This window comes from Heterocephalus glaber, unplaced genomic scaffold (assembly GCF_053883595.1).
Source record: "Heterocephalus glaber isolate CG9 unplaced genomic scaffold, H.glaber_assembly_v1.0 deba00001447, whole genome shotgun sequence".
Classification (NCBI taxonomy): Eukaryota; Metazoa; Chordata; class Mammalia; order Rodentia; family Bathyergidae; genus Heterocephalus; species Heterocephalus glaber.
In genome coordinates, this window is record NW_028258299.1 from 10,534,753 (window position 1) to 10,554,744 (window position 19,992).

Here is a 19,992-nt window from a genome sequence, read left to right on the forward strand (position 1 = left end):
GAGGAATTAGAGACATTTATAGCTAAATGGATGCACATTGAGATGATACTCTTAAGTGAAATAAATAAGACACGTGTAAATACCAAATAGTTTCTCTAGTGTGAGAAACTGAAAGTGTAAATAACGACTAAAAGGTATAATAGATAATATGAAATAGGAAGAAAAGGGGCAAAGGGGAAGGGAAAGTGGGAGGGTAGGGGAAAGGAAAGAAGGGAATGGAATTAATATGAGAAAATGAAAAAAAGGAAACAAAGTCTTTGTAAATAGGGAGGGATGGAGGGGTTGAAGGGAGGGTAGGGCAAGGGGGAAAAATAAGAACCAAGAGAAATTATGTAAAGGTGCAAATTTCCAATGATGAATGTCATTATATTGTATACTTAAAATGTACCAATAAAATTAATTTTAAAAAATTACAGTTCATTAAGCAACTCACTGATTTGGCTTATGTTGTGAGAACCCTATAGGTTATTAAAATAGCCCTTATTCATAATGGTAATGAGGAAATTCTCTTCCATATGTTTAGAGACCTGGAAGAATTGATTAGACTAGTACTCACATATGCTCTCACTCTGATCTCCATGGCCCCTCAGGGGAGGGCAACACTTGTGCTGATACTCTGGTTATGCTTTCTTCTTCTTTTAGTTAATTTTCTTGGTACAATTTAGATACACATAATGATCATCTTTGTCACAGAGAATTTGTATCTGTACCTGATATATCTTGATTCCTCTTTTTTCCCCAATCCCCTCACCTCCCTGCAACCCCTCTGCCTCTCCTGATTTACAAAAGCTTTTATTCCATTTTTTCCTTTTTTTCCTCATTTAAATTCTTTTCCTTTCCTTCTATTCGCGCTCCTGCTCCCTAGTTCCCCTCTCCTTTTGAACAATCTCTTCCTATTTCACATTATCTACTATACATTTTCGTCCTTATTTTCAGTTTCTCACAACAGAGAGACAATGCTAAATTTATACATGTGTGTCCAATTTATTGATATGATAATTTAACTTCTTCCTTTCCTATCTTTATTCCTTTTATTTCTTTCTCTTGTGTACTTGCTCTGGCTAATGTTTGCAGAAGTATAGTGAATAGAAGTGGTGATAGTGGATGTCTTTGTCTTGTTCTTGATTTTAGAGTGAAAGCTTTCAATTTTTGATCATTTTGTATTATATTGGCTGTTGGTTTGTCATAGATGGATTTTTATCAGATTGGGGTAAAGACCTTCTATCCCAATTTTCTGTAGATTTTAAAAAAATTATGAATGGATGTTGGACTTTGTCAAATGCTTTTTCCACATCTATTGAGATGATCATGTGATTTTTGTCTTTGGCTCTGTTAATATAGTGTATTACATTTATTGATTTGCATATGTTCAACCATCCCTTGATCCCTGGGATTGATCCAACTTGGTCATGGTGTATAATCTTTTTGATGATTTGCTACATTCTGTTTGTCAGTATCTTATTGAGGATTTTTATATCTGTGTTCATTAGGGAGATTATCCTGTAAGTTTTTTGGAGGAGTTGGATCCTTCTCTGATTTTGGTATCATGGTAATGCTTGGTTCCAGTAATGATTTTGAGAGTATTGCTTCCCTTTCTATTTTATTAAAGAATTTGAAGGTAACTGGAATTAGCTCTTCTCTAAATTTCTTGTAGAGTTCAACAGTGAAACCATCAGGAGCTGGGCTTTTCTTTGTTGGTAGGTTTTTAATTACATCTTCAATTTCATCAGCTGATATTGGTTTATTTAGAATTTTAATATCTTCTTGATTCAGCTTTGGTAATTCGTATGTGTCTAGAAATCTGTCCATTTCTTCCATGTTTTCCATCTTATTAGAGTACAGTTTTCTCCAAGTAGGCATTTATGATGTTCTGGATTTCCATGGGATCCATTGTGATTTCACCTTTTTCATTCCTAATTTCATGAATTTGACTTTTTCTTCCCTTTTTTATAAGGTTGGCTAAGAATTTGTCAATTTTATTTAATCATTCAAAGAACCAATTCTTCAGTTCATTGATTCTTTGTATTGTTTTCTTAGTTTCAGTTGCATTAATTTCTGCTCTGATCCTTATAATATCCTCCCTTGTGAAAGCTTTGGGCCTGACTTCTTTTTCTAGAAGCTTGAGGATCAACATTAGGTTGTTTATTTGAGCTCCTTATTTTTTCTTGATGTGAGAGTACACTGCTATAAACTTCCCTCTTAGGACTGCTTTCATTTCATCTCATAAGTTACAGTATGCAGTGTCAGCATTATCATTTAATTGTAGATAGTGTTTAATTTCTTCTTTAATTTCATCTGTGACTCATTGTTCAGGATAGTGTTATTTAATTTCCATGTGTTTATGGAGATTTTGTGTTTTCTTTTGCTGTTGACTTCCATTTTCATTGCAATATGGTCAAATAATATGCATAGGATAATTTCAATTTCATTTACCTAAGCATGTGCTATGGACTAGTTTGTGGTCTATTTTGGAAAATGTTCAATGTGCAGCTGAGAAGAATGTGTATTATGATGTTTTGGGGTGGAACACACTATAGACATCTACAAAGTCTATTTGTTCACAAGTTTTGGTCAGTTCTGACATTTTGTTGCTTTTTTGTCTAGTTGATCTATTTATGACAATAGAGTATTAAGGTCCCCCATTAAATTGTGTTAGTGCTTATTAGATATCTCATGTCTGTTAATATTTGTTTTATATTGTTGCATGAACTGATATTTGGTACATATATATTTATAATTGTTGTCTCCTCTTCTTGCAGTTTTCCCTTAACAAGTATGTAGGTGTGCAGTGACCTTCTTTGTCTCTTGTGATCAGTCTTGGCTTGAAGTTCACATTGTCTGCAAATAGAATAGCTACCCCTGATTTTTCCTGGATTCCTATTGCATGGAATATTGTTTTTCATTATTTGACTTTCAGTCTATAAATTTATTTTTGAGTCAAATATATTTCTTGTCTGCAACATATTGTTGGATTTTGTTTCTCAATCTATTTTGAATCTGTTTATTTTGATTAGTAAATTGAAACTATTTACATTGATCATTATAACTGATGTGTATTGGCTTATCCTTGTCATATTATTTTCCTGTTGTTGGTTCCCTGTCTTTCCCCCTCTGTTTCATTGCTCACCCTGGCCATTCATTTTTCTTCTGGTGTTCTTGTAATTGTGATTTTCATTATCTCTTTGTAAAATGCCCTTCAAAACACTTTGTACAGCTGGTTTGTTGGTCATGAATTTCTTCAGTTGATCTTTGTCATGGAAATATTTGTTTTCTCCATTGATTTAGAAAGATAGCTTTGTGGGGTACATCAATCTGGATTGGAGGTTGTTTTCTTTTAGGACTTGAAATACTTCATTCCAAGCTCTCCTTGCCATAAGGGTTTGTACTGAAAAGTCTGCTGTGATTCTGATGGGCTTTCCTTTATAGGTGATTTGTTTCTTTTCTTTAATAGTTTTTAATATCCTGTTCTTGTGGTGAATTTCTGGAACATTGATTATTATATGCCTTGGTGTAGATTTATTTTGGTCATACATATTTGGAGTTTTCTATGTCTCACTTATTTTTATGTCTAATTCCTTTTTCATGTTTTGAAAATTTTTCTGCCATTACTTTTGTGAACAAGTTTTTTATGGCATTTGCACTGTCTCCTGGTCTCTCATTCACTCTGATCAATTTTATATTGTTCTTGTTTGCATCATCTTGCAATTGTTGGATTGATTTTTCATGGTCCCTTGCTTTTTTTAAGATATCTTTCTTTTCATGGTCATTACCCACAATCCTGTCTTCTAGATCTGAAATTCTGTCCTCGCCTTGGTTGAAATTATTATATATACTTTCAATGGAGTTTTTAATCTCTTGGATATCTATTTGAATCTGTTTCATGGATTCCATTTCTTTCCTATTTGGGGATTCATGGTTTTCATCATTTTTCCAACCTTCTCTATTTTGCTGGGCAGGGATATGTATCTACTCTAGTTCATTGAGCATATTGATCTTACTGCACACTTGATGGGGTTACACAGCACATTTACAGACTGTGTCTCAGACACTAACATAGAACTGTAGATCCCATAGGAATTTTATTATTTTTCTTCTCTTTATTTGCTTAATTACTTTTCCTTTTTATGTCTGGTTGGGTTTTTCTAGGCTGTTTAGTTTTTATGCATTTATTCTTGTTCTGTTCTATTCATCTTCTTTCTGTCTTTCCTCAACTATTTCTTTTGATTTTATGATTTTTTTTTGATTTTTATGATATTTTTATGTGAATGAACAGTGTCTCTTGTCTTTCTTGTGTACTTCAATATTATTTTGCTTCCTCCTTCATGCTTTCTCTCCTGCCCTCTTCTCCAGTTTCTCAAAGCTTGGGTGTTCATCCTTTGCCATCCAGCCTTGCTTCTAGTATATTTCTCTTCATTTATCTCTTTGCTTTGTCTCCTATCCCTTTTAAATTTCCCTCCCATAGCATAAAGTCTTTCTAAGGGAAAAATCATTGCATAAAAGTTCTTGGTTTATGTTGGGTTTTGTTATATAATGGTAGAGCTTGCTCATATTATTAAAGGTACCAAATTAATAAGTACCAGTTTGCCAGTTTTAGGCTGTGTTTGATGCTATTGATATTGCTAATTGTACTGTTTTAGCCAGGATATCATACTTGTTGTAATCAGTTGTCTTCCCTTGTATGACAACACTGAGATTGTCTGGGGTCACAACCATCACTATAGTCTAGTGCCAAAGAACTCTATCCTGAGCTAAATAAATAGCAAGTTCTCATTCTCAATAGATTGCAAAGGTAGACTCTTGGGATAGGCACAAAGACCAAGAACCACCTGCACCTAGAAGACATCTCTGAGGCATAGACATTTTTTAGAGAAGCCTCGATACTAGTGATAAAGCTATCTACCATAAGAAATCTACAAGCGACAACCCAGAAAACTAAATAAAATTAAAAAATAGAAAATGACAAGACATAGAAGCAAAAGCAACCCCAGACATCCAGCCCAACCAGGACAAATCCAGGGGACAACAAGATAGAGGAAATTGGAAGCCACTTACTTGAACTTTCTGAACTGATAGCAGCAGAAGTTAAAAATACAGATGGATGAGGCTATAAAGAAAATAACCTTTTAGGTAAAAAAGAAAGAAATGACAATCAAAATGATGGACAATGAAGGACATGCTTTCCACCTCTTTACAAGAGGCTCTTGCTTCACATCAGTTTTTTCACCAAGGTCCTAAAGCATTCTTCCATTTTTAATAATTACGCATAAACAGGCTTGCAAAATCATTCCCGCCTCCCCTGATTACTAAAAATAGATACAATCTGCTCTTTATATAGGGATCAATCCCCATGGTTTAAAAAGTAATAAAATTTGACAAATGGACTAACTCATCATAACCCTTTCATTAAACTTAAATATGTTTGTATAGATTCCTACTCTGGAGAAAAAAATATATGTGCCATTCTCTCAGGTTTTCTTTCTTTCAACTCTGCCATATTAAACATGCAACATGTATACCTCATAACTATACAGATCAAGCAATAGTGAAATGAGCTAATGGACTCCTTAAGACTCAACTATTAAAATAAAGAAAAGGAGTATGATGGAGAAGCTCCCTCCACAAGAACAAGTATCTAAAGCATTATTTACTTTAAAATTTTAAAATTATGAATCAGAAGGTTTCACCACAGTAGAGAAACACTTTGTTCCATAAAGGACAGGCTAAAACCATTGGTCCTTTACCATCACCCATTATCAGGCCCATAGTGGCTGGGTCCAACAAAATTGCTTACTTGGGAGAGGGGATATGCATCTGTTTTGTCACCCACCGGCCCACTTTGGATTCCCACAAAGGCTGTTCATCCATATCACGTGGCACCAAGTCAGAGCAAATCTGCTACCCTCTATAACACAATCATTAGGGGCAAGATTAAACAACTCACTACTCAAGCTGAATAATCCCTGAAGAGTACTGGCATTCCTTTCACCCCAGAAAACCACTTCCTGGCAATGATATCACAAGTCACCTATAATTCTAAGATGGTAAAGGTAAAAGTGTTCATTTTTATTCTACTTCTATTTAGCTGTACAACAAAAGTGAGTGGCATGATATATTGGGAACATACACTTACACCTCCTGTATTTGATATAGTTACATGGGGAGACCCTGAGCCTCCCCTCTTTTCTAATGATATCTCTTTTACTAGCAGAGCCTGGCTACCCTCTCCTGGCCCTATAAGTGATTGTGGTAGGGACTGTGGCCAATCTGGAAACTTTAATAGCTAGTATTTACTATCTCATGAATGGTACTTTTCCCCACTGTTTGGTGTCTAATGTCACTAATAGCTTTTATTGTAGTCCCTTTCATCCCCAATGGTGTGTGAATCATATTTTCATTGGGCCCAACTATATTGAGGGGGCCTACTGGACTTCCTTTATCAATACTGGTGTAGTTTCAGGTTCCTCTGTTTCTGGCAGGCATTTTCCAAAACCTAACATTCTCATGTGCTCATCCATGGGTGACTATAGAAGATGGTTTAGATTTGGAGTGGACTTCATGTTGGTCCACCAATCTGTCTGTTATTCATCTTGCTTTAACCTAACCCTCAAAAATTGGGGACCCCATAATTTGGTGGCATTAGAGTCTAATTCCACCTGGAATTATACTTTGCTTTTTAATTACTATAGCAGCCCACCAGCATGGAATCCTGGGCTTGCTGGACCCTTGTTAAACCTCTCCTCAGGCACTTAACTTTCCCCTGTCAAAACCCCCCTCCGGCACCTAGCTTTTACCTTCTTCCCTCACATTATTAGCACTAACTGATTATTATTAATATATAAATAACCTCAGATGGATTGCTCATGACACTTCTCACTATGTTTGATCTTCACTTCCTGTCCATATATTCTAACCCTCATTTAATCAAGAATCTCAAATAATCAAATATAATTCCTCTAATCATCATTGTAAACCCTTTCAAGCACTTAATATTTCACTTTCTTTTTTCTTTCTTTCTCTTTCTTTCTTTCCTTCCTTCCTTCTCTCTCTCTTTTCTTTCTTTCTTTTTTCTTCCTTCCTTCCTTCCTTCCTTCCTTCCTTCCTTCCTTCCTTCCTTCTTTCTTTCTTTCTTTCTTTCTTTCTTTCTTTCTTTCTTTCTTTCTTTCTTTCTTTTCTTTCTTTTTGTACTGAGAATTGAACTCAGGGCCTTGTGCTTGCCAGGCAGGCACTGTGCCTCTGAACTACATCTCCAGCCCACTTAATATTTCTTTTCCCACTAATGCCACCTGGTTAACTCCTTGTGTTACAAATAATATTTCTCAGCTAAATATTACACACATTATGATACTCTAAACAGCGAGCTTGGATTCCCACCAATTTCTCTCAAGAGTGGATGGGAAATTCCACTTATGAACAAATTACCTTAGCACTCAAACATATGAGACAAAAGCACTTTCTAGGTATTTTGATTGAAGCTATTTTTGCAGCTACTGCATTGGCCACTACCACAGTGACTGCTACTGTTGCTTTAACTCACTCAATCCAAACTGCTCAGACTATGAATGGCTATTTCCAAAATATTACCTCAGAATTATTGACTCAAACTAATATTGATAAGTAAATTCTACAAAGACTTGATGCCCTTGAAGCAGCTGTCAACTGGCTCTGTGAACATCAACAAGTCCTATAGGCATGGAGTCATCTTAGTTGTGATGCTAGGTATCACTCAATGTACATTACTCCTATTCCTTTCAATCATTTTGAATCTTGAGAGGAGGCCTAATACCTTCTCCTTTGCGCCTTTCATACAAATTTGGATGGAGACATTAAAATCTCCAAGGCCGACTTCAGGTCCAACTTCATAAGATTCAAATGGAGGCTCACAACATTGACTTGGATCCTTTCAATGATATTGTCTACTGGCTCATTTCTAAATACTGGTTCTCAAGTCTCAACCTTTGCATTTAGGTTTTTTTTCCCCTCCAAATGCAAGTTATTTACCTCAGGAACAAAGAACACTAATGATCACTGTACAAGTAACTCAATATTTTTTCCATTAAGTTTACTGGTACATTTTAGGTGTACAATACAGTTACATTCATCATTGGGATCTTGTACCGTTACATGATGTATCTTGGTTCTTATTTTTCCCATTCCCCTGCCCTCCCTTCACTCCCTACACCCTTCCCTATTTACAAAGACTTTGTTTCCATTTTTTCCTTTTCTCATATTTTTTCTTTTCCCTTCTTTCCTTTCCCCTATTCCTCCTATGAAGTAGGAAGAAAAGATCTAATAGAGTAGGGGAAGTGGAAGGGGTAACTCTTAATATTTAATTCATTTCATCATGTGGGTATATACATACTAAAAATTAAAATCATGTATATTATTAAAAAAATTCCATAAGTGTTTAAATAATTACCACTGGGCAACAAATGTCTTCGATTTGGTATTTACTTAGATGTTTATTTATCTACTATTCTCTATTATACATTTATTTATAAAGAACATTACCTATACATAAACTAATTTTTAAAATGAAAACAACAGAAACCCTATGAATATTTGACATTATCAAATTCATTAGGTCTCATTTATTGCTAAATGTGTGCACATTGAGGTGATACTCTTAAGTGAAATAAATAGGACACACATGTATAAATACCGAATAGTTTCTCTAGTGTAAGAAACTGAAAGTGTAAATACAGACTAAAAGGTGTAATAGATAATGTGAAATAGGAAGAAAAGAGGCAAAGAGGAAGGGGTAGGGGAAAGGAAAGAAGAAAATGGAATTAATATGAGAAAATGAATAAAAGGAAACAAAGACTCTGTAAAGAGTGAGGGATGGAGGGGTTGAAGGGAGGGCAGGGGAAGGGGGAAAAATAAGAACCAAGAGAGTATGTAAAGGTGCATATTTCCAATGTTGAATGTCATTATATTGTATACCTCAAATGTACCAATGTCTGTGTTACTTAGTGCCATTAAGTCACTGTCTTTATTAGGAAAGGGCTTCCAAAGCAGTTGCTTTGTCCTCAGATAGCTTTTCCTGGGGAATCCAGTGAGGGAAAAGGTACACCAGATGGGTCCTGAAGTGGGAATGCTTTTATATATAATGCATTATGGTCTCCAGGTGGCAAACACAAAGCTCTATCCAGAGTTGTCCTGATACAATTGTTTACAAGATTTGTGGGTTTTGATTTGTCAGTTAAGATTTTGTATAGCTGAAGCTACGGGATCAAATGCCTGAATTTCAAATAAAGTTTCTTCTGATTTAACAACGTTTCCTCAGTTGTCTCTGAGCTCTGTATTAAATTTGTCCAGGCACACTTGCCTCACATGTGGCAGGGCCAAGGGTGTCGAGTCTCTCTGAGGTGCTATGTAGGAAAGTAGAGTCACTGTCCACAGGTGGAAACTTGACACTGAATTTAGAAAGGGATTCAAAAAAGGTGTTTTCCTCAACTCGACCCAGTCCTCTTGGTGTGACAGATGTAATGCACGGTGCAACTCTGTTTATATCATCTTTAGCCTGAGGCTTAAATAGTGCTTCTCGTTTATCTGCTTTTTCTGTACGCTGTACAGGCATGGAGTACTGGGTTTTAGTTGTAATGTCTGATATATTAAGTTTGCTTAAGTAGTCTTTTTGTGCTTTTGCTAGCATGCATACTGTATGAAATTCTTTCAGATCCCAGAAAGTGTCAAATTTTTAATTTTAGTTCTTTTATTGGTACATTTTAGGTATACAATTCATTTACATTTATCATTGGGTGTTTGTACCTGTACATGGTATATCTTGGTTCTTATTTGTTGCCTCATTACCTGTGCACCCTTCACCCCCTCTGCCCTTCCCTATTTACATAGATTTCATTTCCATTTTTTTTCTTTTCTCATAGTTTTTCCTTTCCCTCTTTTCCTTTCCCCTTCCCCTCCCTTCACTCCTTCATCTTTGGACCTTTTTTCCTATTTCAAATTATCAATTATTCCTTTTAATCATTTTAACCCTTGTTTACGCTATCAGTTTCTTACACTAGAGAAACTATTCGGTATTTACACGTATGTGTCCTATTTATTTCACTTAAGAGTATGGTCTCGATATGCATCCATTTAGCTATAAATGACTCTAGTTTTTTGTTCTTTATGGCTGAGTAGTACTCCATTTTATAAAAAAGAACACATCTTCTTTATCCAGTTTCCAGTTGATGGGCACTTGGGCTGCTTCTAAGCTTTGGCTATTATAAACTGTGCCTCTATGAACATGGGTGCACACATATCACTGTGGTATGATTGTTTTAATTCTTTGGGGAAGATACCCAGCAGGGGAATAGCTGGGTCAAATGGGACCTCTAGTCCTAGTTCTTTGAGGTATCTCCATACTGACTTCCACAGTGGTTGCACCAGTCTGCACTCCTACCAACAATGGAGAAGGGTTCCTTTCTCCCCACAACCCTGCCAGTATTTGTTATTTGTTGATTTCTTGATAGCAGCCATTCTTTCTGGGGTGAGGTGGAATCTCAGTGTTGTTTTCATCTGGATCTCTCGAATGACCAGTGATGTTGAACATTTTTTCATATATTTGTTTGTTGCTTTTGCTTCTTTGTCTGAGAAATGTCTGTTCATTTCAGATGCCCATTTTTGAATTGGGTCTTTGAATTTGGGGGGGTTCTGATTTTTTCAATTCTTTATATATTCTAGATAGTAGTCCTTTGTCTGAGGTACAGCTGCTAAAATTTTTTTTCCCATATTGTAGGTTGTCCTTTAGCTCTGTTGGTGGTTTCTTTTGCAGTGCAGAAGCTTTTTAATAAGATGAGATCCCAGTGGTTGATTCTTTCTGCTAGTTCCCGTGCTGCTGAGGTTTTGTTCATGAAGTCTTTTCCTATGCCAATGTCTTCAAGAGTTCTACCTAACTTATCTTCCAGCAAGTTTAGGGTTTCTGTCTTAATATTTATATCTTTAATCCACTTCGATCTTAGTTTAGTGCATGGTGATGGGTATGGGTCTAGTTTTAATCTTTGGCAGGTTGAAATCCAGTTTTTCCAACACTATTTATTAAATAGGCTATCTTTCCCTCAATGATGGTGGTTGGCTCCTTTGTCAAAGATGAGGTGGCTGAGCATGTCTGAATATTTACCAACAAAGAAAAGACCAGGTCCGGACGGCTTCACTGCTGAATTTTACAAGACATTTAAAGAAGAGCTAACGCCATTACTCTTTAAACTCATCAAGGAAATTGAAAGGGAAGCAACACTTCCAAATTCATTCCTGGAAGCAAGTGTCACTTTGATTCCAAAACCAGGGAAAGACCCAACCCAAAAAGAGAACTACAGGCCAATCTCCCTAATGAACATAGATGCAAAAACCCTCAACAAGATACTGGCAAACAGAGTACAGAGGGTCATCAAGAAGATCATACACCCTGACCAAATCTGATTTATCCCAGGGATGCAAGGATGGTTCAACATTCATAAATCAATAAATGCAATACACCATATTAACAGAGTCAAGGACAAAAACCATATGATCATTTCAATAGATGCAGAAAAAGCATTCGACAAAATCCAGCACCCATTCATGATGAAAACTCTACAGTCTTCTCTAAATTATCCCTTTCATGGATTAAAGGAATGCCAGGAATCCTTAATGAAGTTTCTTTTCTAGGGGAAGAAATGTCTTGTCTTCTGAACTTTGATTGTTTTTCTTTTGGTATTCCTGATTTCACTTTATCATGTGGCTGATCAAGATTATTTTTCCTTGTTTCACCATCATCAAGCAGAGGACCATAGCCATAACTGTTATTGTGACTGGAATTCATAAGAAGTAACTGTGGTTTTAGCTTGTCAATAATAGTTTGTTGAAGTGACAGCTGTTCCTGTTGCTCACATATTCTCTGTTTATAGTTCTCAGTAGTTCATAGAGGTTTCAGTCTGTAATCAGCTGACTCCAAGGCAGGGATGACAAACAGACATGGCAGAGCAGAAACAACATGGCACACACAAGGCAGAAAAGGTAACAAAAGGTGCATTTAGATTCTTATAGCTATTGGTACAATCTTTTTTCTGTTTTTTTTTTCTTGCAGTTCTAAGAGAGCTCTGTGAGCTATTCCAATGGGTTCTTCATGCAGAAGCTATGATGACTTTCCTACACCATGCCCAATACCTCTCTACCCTGTACTCTCTCTTCTTTTCCCAGTCTAGATTATAAAACAAATAAGGGTGAATTGTGAGGAGATCCTGGCCAAAGGAGTGTTTGAAGTGAATGCAAAAAAGGAAGGGACTTTCTGGATTATAGTTCAGGACTCCTGTAATGTATAGTTAGAGTTTACAGCAGAATCTTCAGGACATCAATCAGCAGAATTAAAAGCAGTTTGTTCTCAGAGATGTTTGCTTTGGCCATTGTGTCCCCTTTGACTTGATAAGGTTATTTAAACTAGGTCAACATGTGTCAAATAACAAATCATCCCATTCTGGCCTTGTCCTGTGACCAAAACTCCTATACAATATATTGTATTGCAAACACTTTTTTTCTACATCTTTGCTCCCATGTCCTTGAGTTACAAATAAATAGCCACAGAGGTCTCAGCTTGATGTTGTTTCCCTGAAGCACCCTTATGCTGAAGTAGCAGCCCCTCTGAATTCTCTTAGTGACTGAACTAAAGTTTCATCCCTGAGTAATCTTTTTCATCCTTTACACAGCCACGGTCACACACTGCAACACAGCCCCACTTTACAGATGGAGAAATTAAAGTTCAGGGAGATTAACTGGCCCCTTAGACAGCAAGTAGTTTTAAGAATCCTTTCCTTTTGTGATTGAAGGAACCAGTAAGTCACCTCTCAGACAGGAATGAGGTTTGTAAAATAGTATTGTGCACATGTTGCTTTTTGCCCTTTCATAATGCTCCTCTAATCATGATGCCCAGAAGGTCCTCTGTGATGCACAGAGTGGCCATATACATGCTCAAGTGAGAGCTACTCACTTCCTTTCCAGGCTGTACAACCTTTCCCAGAGCAGCCTTTCAGGTTGAGCCTATTATCCATGATTCACAGGCTCCAGATCCAAAGTGACCCTAACAGCCACCATGAAATGGGCATTTCGACTCAGAAATGACAGACTAGGCATAAAGTGATATTTACATACATGTGACAGCTTGTTCTGGAGCAGAAGGAGTTTATTTAACAGGCAGAACAGATGGTAGGTAACACTCCACAGCCTCATCCAGAACTCATAAATGTGTTAGAGTTGAAATGCAAAGGGAACACCAGGCAGACAAACCAGGCATGGGACCAACTTGGTAGCACTGAAGCTCATTCTGTAGAGGGCCCTGGGTCAGATTGTGATGGAAGTGTGGGGAGGGGTAGCAAGAGCAGTAATAATGGCCACCATCGTTACTGAGATCTTCCCAACCACATCCTGGCAGTGGCTGGCTTGACTCCTGTGACAATTCTGTAAGTGGTCATGATGGTTCCACTTCATGGGTAAGGCGGCTGGAGCCCAGAGAGCCTGTGCGACTTGCCTCAGACCTCACTGTTGAAGTCCCCTCAGCCTTCCAAGCCATTGGGGCCTGATGTAATAATGCCTTTTGGAGACACTGAGTGTTAGCTTGGCCCTTTGGCTGTTGGTTGGTTGGTAGTGCACAAAAGATTGTGATATGGAGACATTTCTTGGGAATCAGAGTGTGACCTTAGAAAATTTACTCACTTGAGACCACTTTCTCTCCTACCAAGTGTTCCCTGGTATCCACCCAGCAAGGGCATCAATGAGAAGCTAGTGGATTAAGGCATGGTAAGTGATACTCACTTGCTGCCTTCCTCTTTCCTGCTCAGCTTTGGCTTATACTCCACCTACTTCCAAAGCTGACTTACAGAAGAAAGTTTGGCACCAAAGCCTGAGAGAAGAACTTCTTGCCAGATCTCTACTCAAGGAATTCTTTTGTGAGGCAGAGAACTTCAAGAAACAAACATAAGACATTTTCAACAAAGTCTCATGTTTTCTAGTGCAGGTAACATTAATAATCAGCCACAGCTCACACTAGTTTCTGTGCCTTCTGAGGGTGAGGTGTCTCTGTCAGTTTCAAACAGCCCAGCAGGGCTAAGGAGCCCTCTTCACCCTAGCCCCAGTGGTACACGAGGGACAGGTAGCTCTCTGTGGTGGAGCTCAGTGGTCATTGACTCTCAAAGGGAATTCCCTCTTCCTCTTTGCACCCAAGATGTTGACACATTTCTATGTGAGACTTATGAAAATAGCTAGTCATGAAAATAAAAATAAATCACAAGAAAAGCTTTGTCAGGACCAAATGTACCAAGGAGAGCAGGTAACCATCGCTTGTTAGAGAAGATGATGTGGTGAAGACAGATGACACTGAAGACCTACATTACTCCTCTTCAGGAATGGAGCTACTGGTCACACAAGTTGTCTATGGCGAATCTCCAAAGGGCGCGTGAGTGATTGTCACCCGTGGAGTTGTGTGGCAGGCAGCCCTGCCTATGGTGCCTGATCTTTCTGTTGAGGAAGATGCTTATCACGAACATCATTAAGGGTGAACAGAAGTTCTAGGAGGGAGAAGAGATGTTTAGAGAGATGCTGGTTGCTTTCTGTTAACATTGCTTACATTTGTAAGCAAAAAATTAACATTTATGAAGCAAAATGTCAGTCTACTAAGTACTTTGCATATGTTAACCAACTTCACACACTATTATAGTGTTGTTGCCCTTCCAATGGTCACTCGTGCTTCCCAGCAAGTTTCATGTTGCTTTGGTGGCTGTGTGACCTGCCCAAGAGAATGAATCCTGAACATCTCAATTAGTCATGGCAGTCCTGCTCCCCAGACAGTGACTGGTCTAGGAATAGATGTGTGACCAGATCCGACCAATGAGATAAAAAGGAATGCAAATGTTTTCCAGGGATGACAAGTCTTTCCCTTTTATTCGTTTCTACCTACGTATTCTACCCCTGCTTTGCAGATATTGTGTCAAGCTGTGGTGGCCTAGAAAATCCTGGAGTTACTACTTCAAGACTCCAACATCACTGAGTTGCTAAGCCAGCACTGGTACTTCCTCCCTTAAAACATTTTGAGAAATGAGATATTAAATGTCTTTATTATTTATGCTGCTATTAATTGGTCATTCTCTTACACCAAGAAATATTTTTACTAATAAAATATTAGTTCTATTTCACAATGAAAAAACTAGGACTTGGGAAAGCTAAGTCACTTTCTGTATGTCACACAAGCAGGAAGTGGGAAGGTTACTGGAGCCTAAGATTTTCCTCCCTCTGTTCTGGGAAGAGCCACATCTGAAGTGAGGAGAATTATATACCAGGGACAAGATGCTGGCCCAGTCAAATAAGAAGAACTCTTGACAATGGACAGCTTGGCAGAGTAGGGAGCTGTGAGTCACTGGAATTGTTCAAGTCAAGCAAGATGACCATCCATTAGGGTTTCTGGAGAAGAGAGCCGGCCTTCAAGTAGGTGGAAGTGACACAAACAGACCATGAAGGCAAAATGTGCCCTCAGTGTGTTCTGGAAGAGAACCAAGGGAACCAAAGAATGTGGCAAAATGGAAGGGAGCCTTGGTGGACCAGATGTTCAGTATGATGAGTGTGTCAGGAATCTGAGCCCAAGAAAATGAGTCAGAAGGCTCTGCGCCTGGACCAAGGAGGGTGACTGGGTGATGGATTGTGAGAGTCAGGTCTCCGTCTCCATCAGAGTTCCAGCTGTGCCACTTCCTAGCTGTGAATCTCAGATAGGAAGCTGGCCTCAGTGTACCCTGCAGGCCACTCTGAAGATCAAATGAGATTGGGTACTCTCACCAAAACACTTGTTGAAGATCTACTCTGTGCCTAGCTTTCTGCTGAGTCCTCATGTCTCTGTGAGCCTGAGAAAGCTCCCCAAATTTAAAATACCATGGATTATTCTTTAGTCCTAGCAATCACCGAAGCCCTCTCTCCCTTGTACCCCATCAAAGAGAAAGGAAGAACCTCATTCATTTCTTTTGAAATAAATTGAGCCCTTATCTAGGAAAATAGAAGAAATGGCTCCAACAGACTGAGTTTCTAGCAAGACAAATCCCCCAATGGCCTCTCTCTGCCACCGCTCAATAATGGTGTTTGCTATAAATCAGAGAGCTTCTTTATCAAGTGCTTTGGAAGCACTGGGGACCGATTTAGCCCTAGAGTGAGATTAATCACAAATGCTGCTTTGGAAAGAGTGATGGGTGTGAATAAGAAGCTTTGGTGAAGATCACTCTGATTCACACTGATTGCGGTAGCTGGAGTTTGCAGAACTAAAGCTCTAAGTTTTTAAACATGTCTCAGTTTGAGAAAAATCATTGCATCCCAGAATAGATTTCTTTATCTCCAACAATGGCCTAGTGGGAGGAGGAAGGAAGGAATTTTTAAAAAATACCTACTATGTGTGCCAAGCACTAGGCTCACATCATTTCCTTTAATCCCCATCATCTCTTTAATCCACTAGAGCTCTGGATATCCTCCTTTTGCAGATGAGAAAAGTGAGCTCTATAGCAGTGAAATGACTTGTGTGTAATTATGCAGTGGCCAAGTGGCTGAGATGAGGATGAAATGCAGATCTGGGAGGTCAAAGCCTTCCTATGGAGCCCGCTAGAGCTTTGATTGTAGATCCCTGGTAGCAGAGCTCAACAAAGGTATCAAGAAATGAATGAACATGGCTTGCTGTGACTTCAGCCCCAGCTGTGATTCCCGAGAAAGTTCTTTGATGAACTTTAATGATACGGTACTGTGATGATCTTCTCCAACATCCCATTAAAAAAAATAAAATAGAGGCTGAAGGGATGAGTGAAAGTTCTCCAGGCAGAGCTAATTTCTGCTTCCTCTCTGCTCATGCATGGTGTGCAGCCATGGAGGGCTTCATCTACTCTCTTCGGGAGAACCTGCTGTGGGAGCATGGTTGATGCATGCTGCACTGTGCAGCTTCAGGTCACTGCTGATTTCCCCTGAAATGTTCCCAGCCAGCCACTGAGCTCAGCACAGTAGAGGAGCAGGGCCATTTCTGTGACCCAGGACCTCTGAGGGCCCTCCCCGCTGGCCTGGCCGAGATGTAGAAGATCTTTTTACCCCATCCAACTTCCTCCCCACTCTACTTCCACATGTGTCAGCCCCACATCATGGTCTGGGGTCTCACCCTGCTTCTTCCTCTTCTCCCCCTGTATCATTCACATGAGCTTCTCTCGTCACTCTCTGGCACATATAATTAGATGCTCATGGACAGACCGTGGTTGTTTCCCCAAATCAAATACATCTCTTTAGGAAAATAGGTCAATGCTATGGTCTCACCATGCAACTGAGTATTACAGAGCAGTGAAAAGGAGTGCATTAGAGATGCAGGTATGAACCCAGAAACATCTCAGAAATGTAACGTGAGTTAGGCGTGGTGGCACATGCTGTCATCCCAGCTGCTGGGAGATTGAGGGTTTGAAATTTCAGGTTGTCTGGGCAACTTAGGCAGAACTTTTCTTCAAATAACAAATAAAAAGGGCTGGGGATTTAGCTCAGTACTTTCTGGGTTCAAGCCCCAGTGCTGCCAAGAACATCAATGACAAAAATCATAATGCTGAGCAACAACGAAAATATTTTGGAGTGACACATACAGTATACATTTATATAAATTTTAAATGAACTGGCCAATCTCAACAGGTGAATGGATAAAGAAAATGTGGTGTATACCCACAGTAGAATATTATTCAGCCATAAAAAAGAATGAAATCACACCATTTGCAGGAAAGTGGGTGGAACGAAAGACTGTCATGCTGAATGAAATAAGCCAGACTCAGAAAATTAAATATTTCATGTATTCTCTTAAATGAGAAACCTGAGATGTAAAGAAGTGAATTTAAACAATAAGTCAGATAACGTAGAACATCATTCACAGGCACATACATGTGTAATAAAAGTATGAGGACACAGTAGGGAACTATAAATGCCAAAGTCAGGAGAAGTTACCACTGGGGAGAGAAAGAAGGAGAAATGCAGACAATTTTTATCCTTTATGCTGAGTGATTGGTATACAGATGTTCCTTGTACCTGTGCCTTTCATATGCCTGAAGTAGTAACTATTAAATCATACACATATTCATATATGTGTATATACACAACTCATATACAACAAATTACTTCTAGTGAAAAATAAAATGACTTGAAATTGGCTATGTTTTGGCAAATTTTGGATATGGGTCCTCACATGCCAGCAGCTGAGTCTTAGCCTGTTGTGGCTTTTACTGCCTTGAGGAGCAACTGGTTATTTTTACACTTGTTTTCACTCTGTCTCCAACCCTCTCTGGACCACCAGCTCTGAGACAGAAAGCTCTCTTCTCTTTCTATCTGAATCCCCAGTGACTATGATGGCAGCAAGAGAGCAATATGTGTTTATGATGTCTTTAATAATCAGGAGATGAGAAAATGAGACCCTGGGAGGAGAGACTGTGGGGAGAGCAGATGGCACAGCATACGAAACAGCGTTTTCAGTACAGCCATGAAGGCAGAGGTTCTGGTGTGTGCAGAGCTGCTAAATTTGGGTCAGAGGTCTGCTGTGGGGTAGCTGACAGGCCAGGTTAGGGGGCCATATGTGTTTCAGTTTCTATTACTGTGCCAGCCCCTGTGTTACATGCTACATGTTTTGTTGTTTTTTAAAAAATTTTTTACAACCTGGCAAGTTGAGCATGATCACATCTTTTTACAGATAAGAAAACTGATGTTTAGCAAATTTGACAGCAGCCAGAGCCATGTACCTGCTGATTAGCAGAGCCAGGTTCATGCCAAAATACTTTGCTCACAGGGAGCCCTGGTATCCAGGTACTGTGTCTGCAGTACGAGGCAAGCAGTGGGTCTGTTGGGAGGCTGTGTGTACATTTAGCAATGATCTCCTTCAGTCAGTGTCCTGCATTCCTGGGACCACTGGCTGAGGCTACGCTAGGACACAGTCACAGAGCATAGGTTCACCCATGGGTGAGGCCATTTTCAGGGAGCCAGGGCCATCAGGAGATGCAGGGGCTGCTGCTGGTGATCCAGGCCCTAACAGTTGGAGGCCAGAGGCTGATGCCAGCACGGAGAAGAGGCACTCCCCGCTGAGTTGGTTTCCAGGCTTCTAGGAAAAAGCCCTCTAGATTTGATTCCAGTAAGAGCAGGGAAAGGGAGAGAGGAGGGAGTGTGGTGGGAGGAAGGTGTCTCTAAGAACTACCTCTCCTAAGCCTGCAGATGAGGGCAAAGGGACAGGGCTTCAAGTGACAACTGCTCTGAATGTCCCCTTCATTTGCTGTCCAGATTTTCTGGGCACCCACCCTGAGTCTGCTTCTACCCAGACAATGTACCTTTTCTGTGTTAGCACAGGTCTCCCAAGAAGTAGCAACAGAGACAGGACTAAACATGCAAGAACCTGGTAGGGTGAATGCCTGTGAGAGACAGGGAGAAGGAAGCCCAGGGAGGCTGTGAAGCTGCGAGTCCATGATGCAGGTCTGGTCCCCTGTGAAGGACAAAGGGAGGGAAGACACATCTGGCATCCTAAGGAATTCCTAAGGACAAGCTGGGCAGTGCTGAGCCAAAGTTGCCCACAACAGGAATCCTGTGCCTGTAGGAATGGGCCTTCCTCCGTGTCCCACCCAGCTCCTGCAGGGTCTGGGAGTGTCCAGGGGCAAGCATGGTGCAAAATTGGTATCTTAGTCCCACTCCTTGTTGCTGGGACACAATACCCATCACCAGCCATGATAGACTGGCTCCCAGGCAAAAACAGCATGGAAGAGGGGCATGGTGGTGGAAAATCTGCACTCAGCATGGTGGCCAGGAAGCAGAGAAAGAAGGGAGGAGCCAGGTAGGGAGATGTGGTCTTCCGGGTCATGCCCCAGTGACCCCACCCCAACCAGGCCTCACCTCCTAATGGCACTTCTAGCTCTGAACTCATTCCTGGATGAATCCACTGAGGAGTACAGGGCCCCCAGTCACCCTCCAAAAGCCCCAGCTGTAAACACAAATTTTGGGGCCATC

The 19,992-nt window shown here is 39.6% G+C and overlaps 1 pseudogene; it reads right to left on the minus strand.

Annotated features, from left to right (window-relative positions):
* Window positions 1-9,026: 9,026 nt before the first annotated feature.
* On the minus strand, window positions 9,027-13,458 carry LOC101708538 (TRAF family member-associated NF-kappa-B activator-like; annotated as a pseudogene).
* Window positions 13,459-19,992: the final 6,534 nt, after the last annotated feature.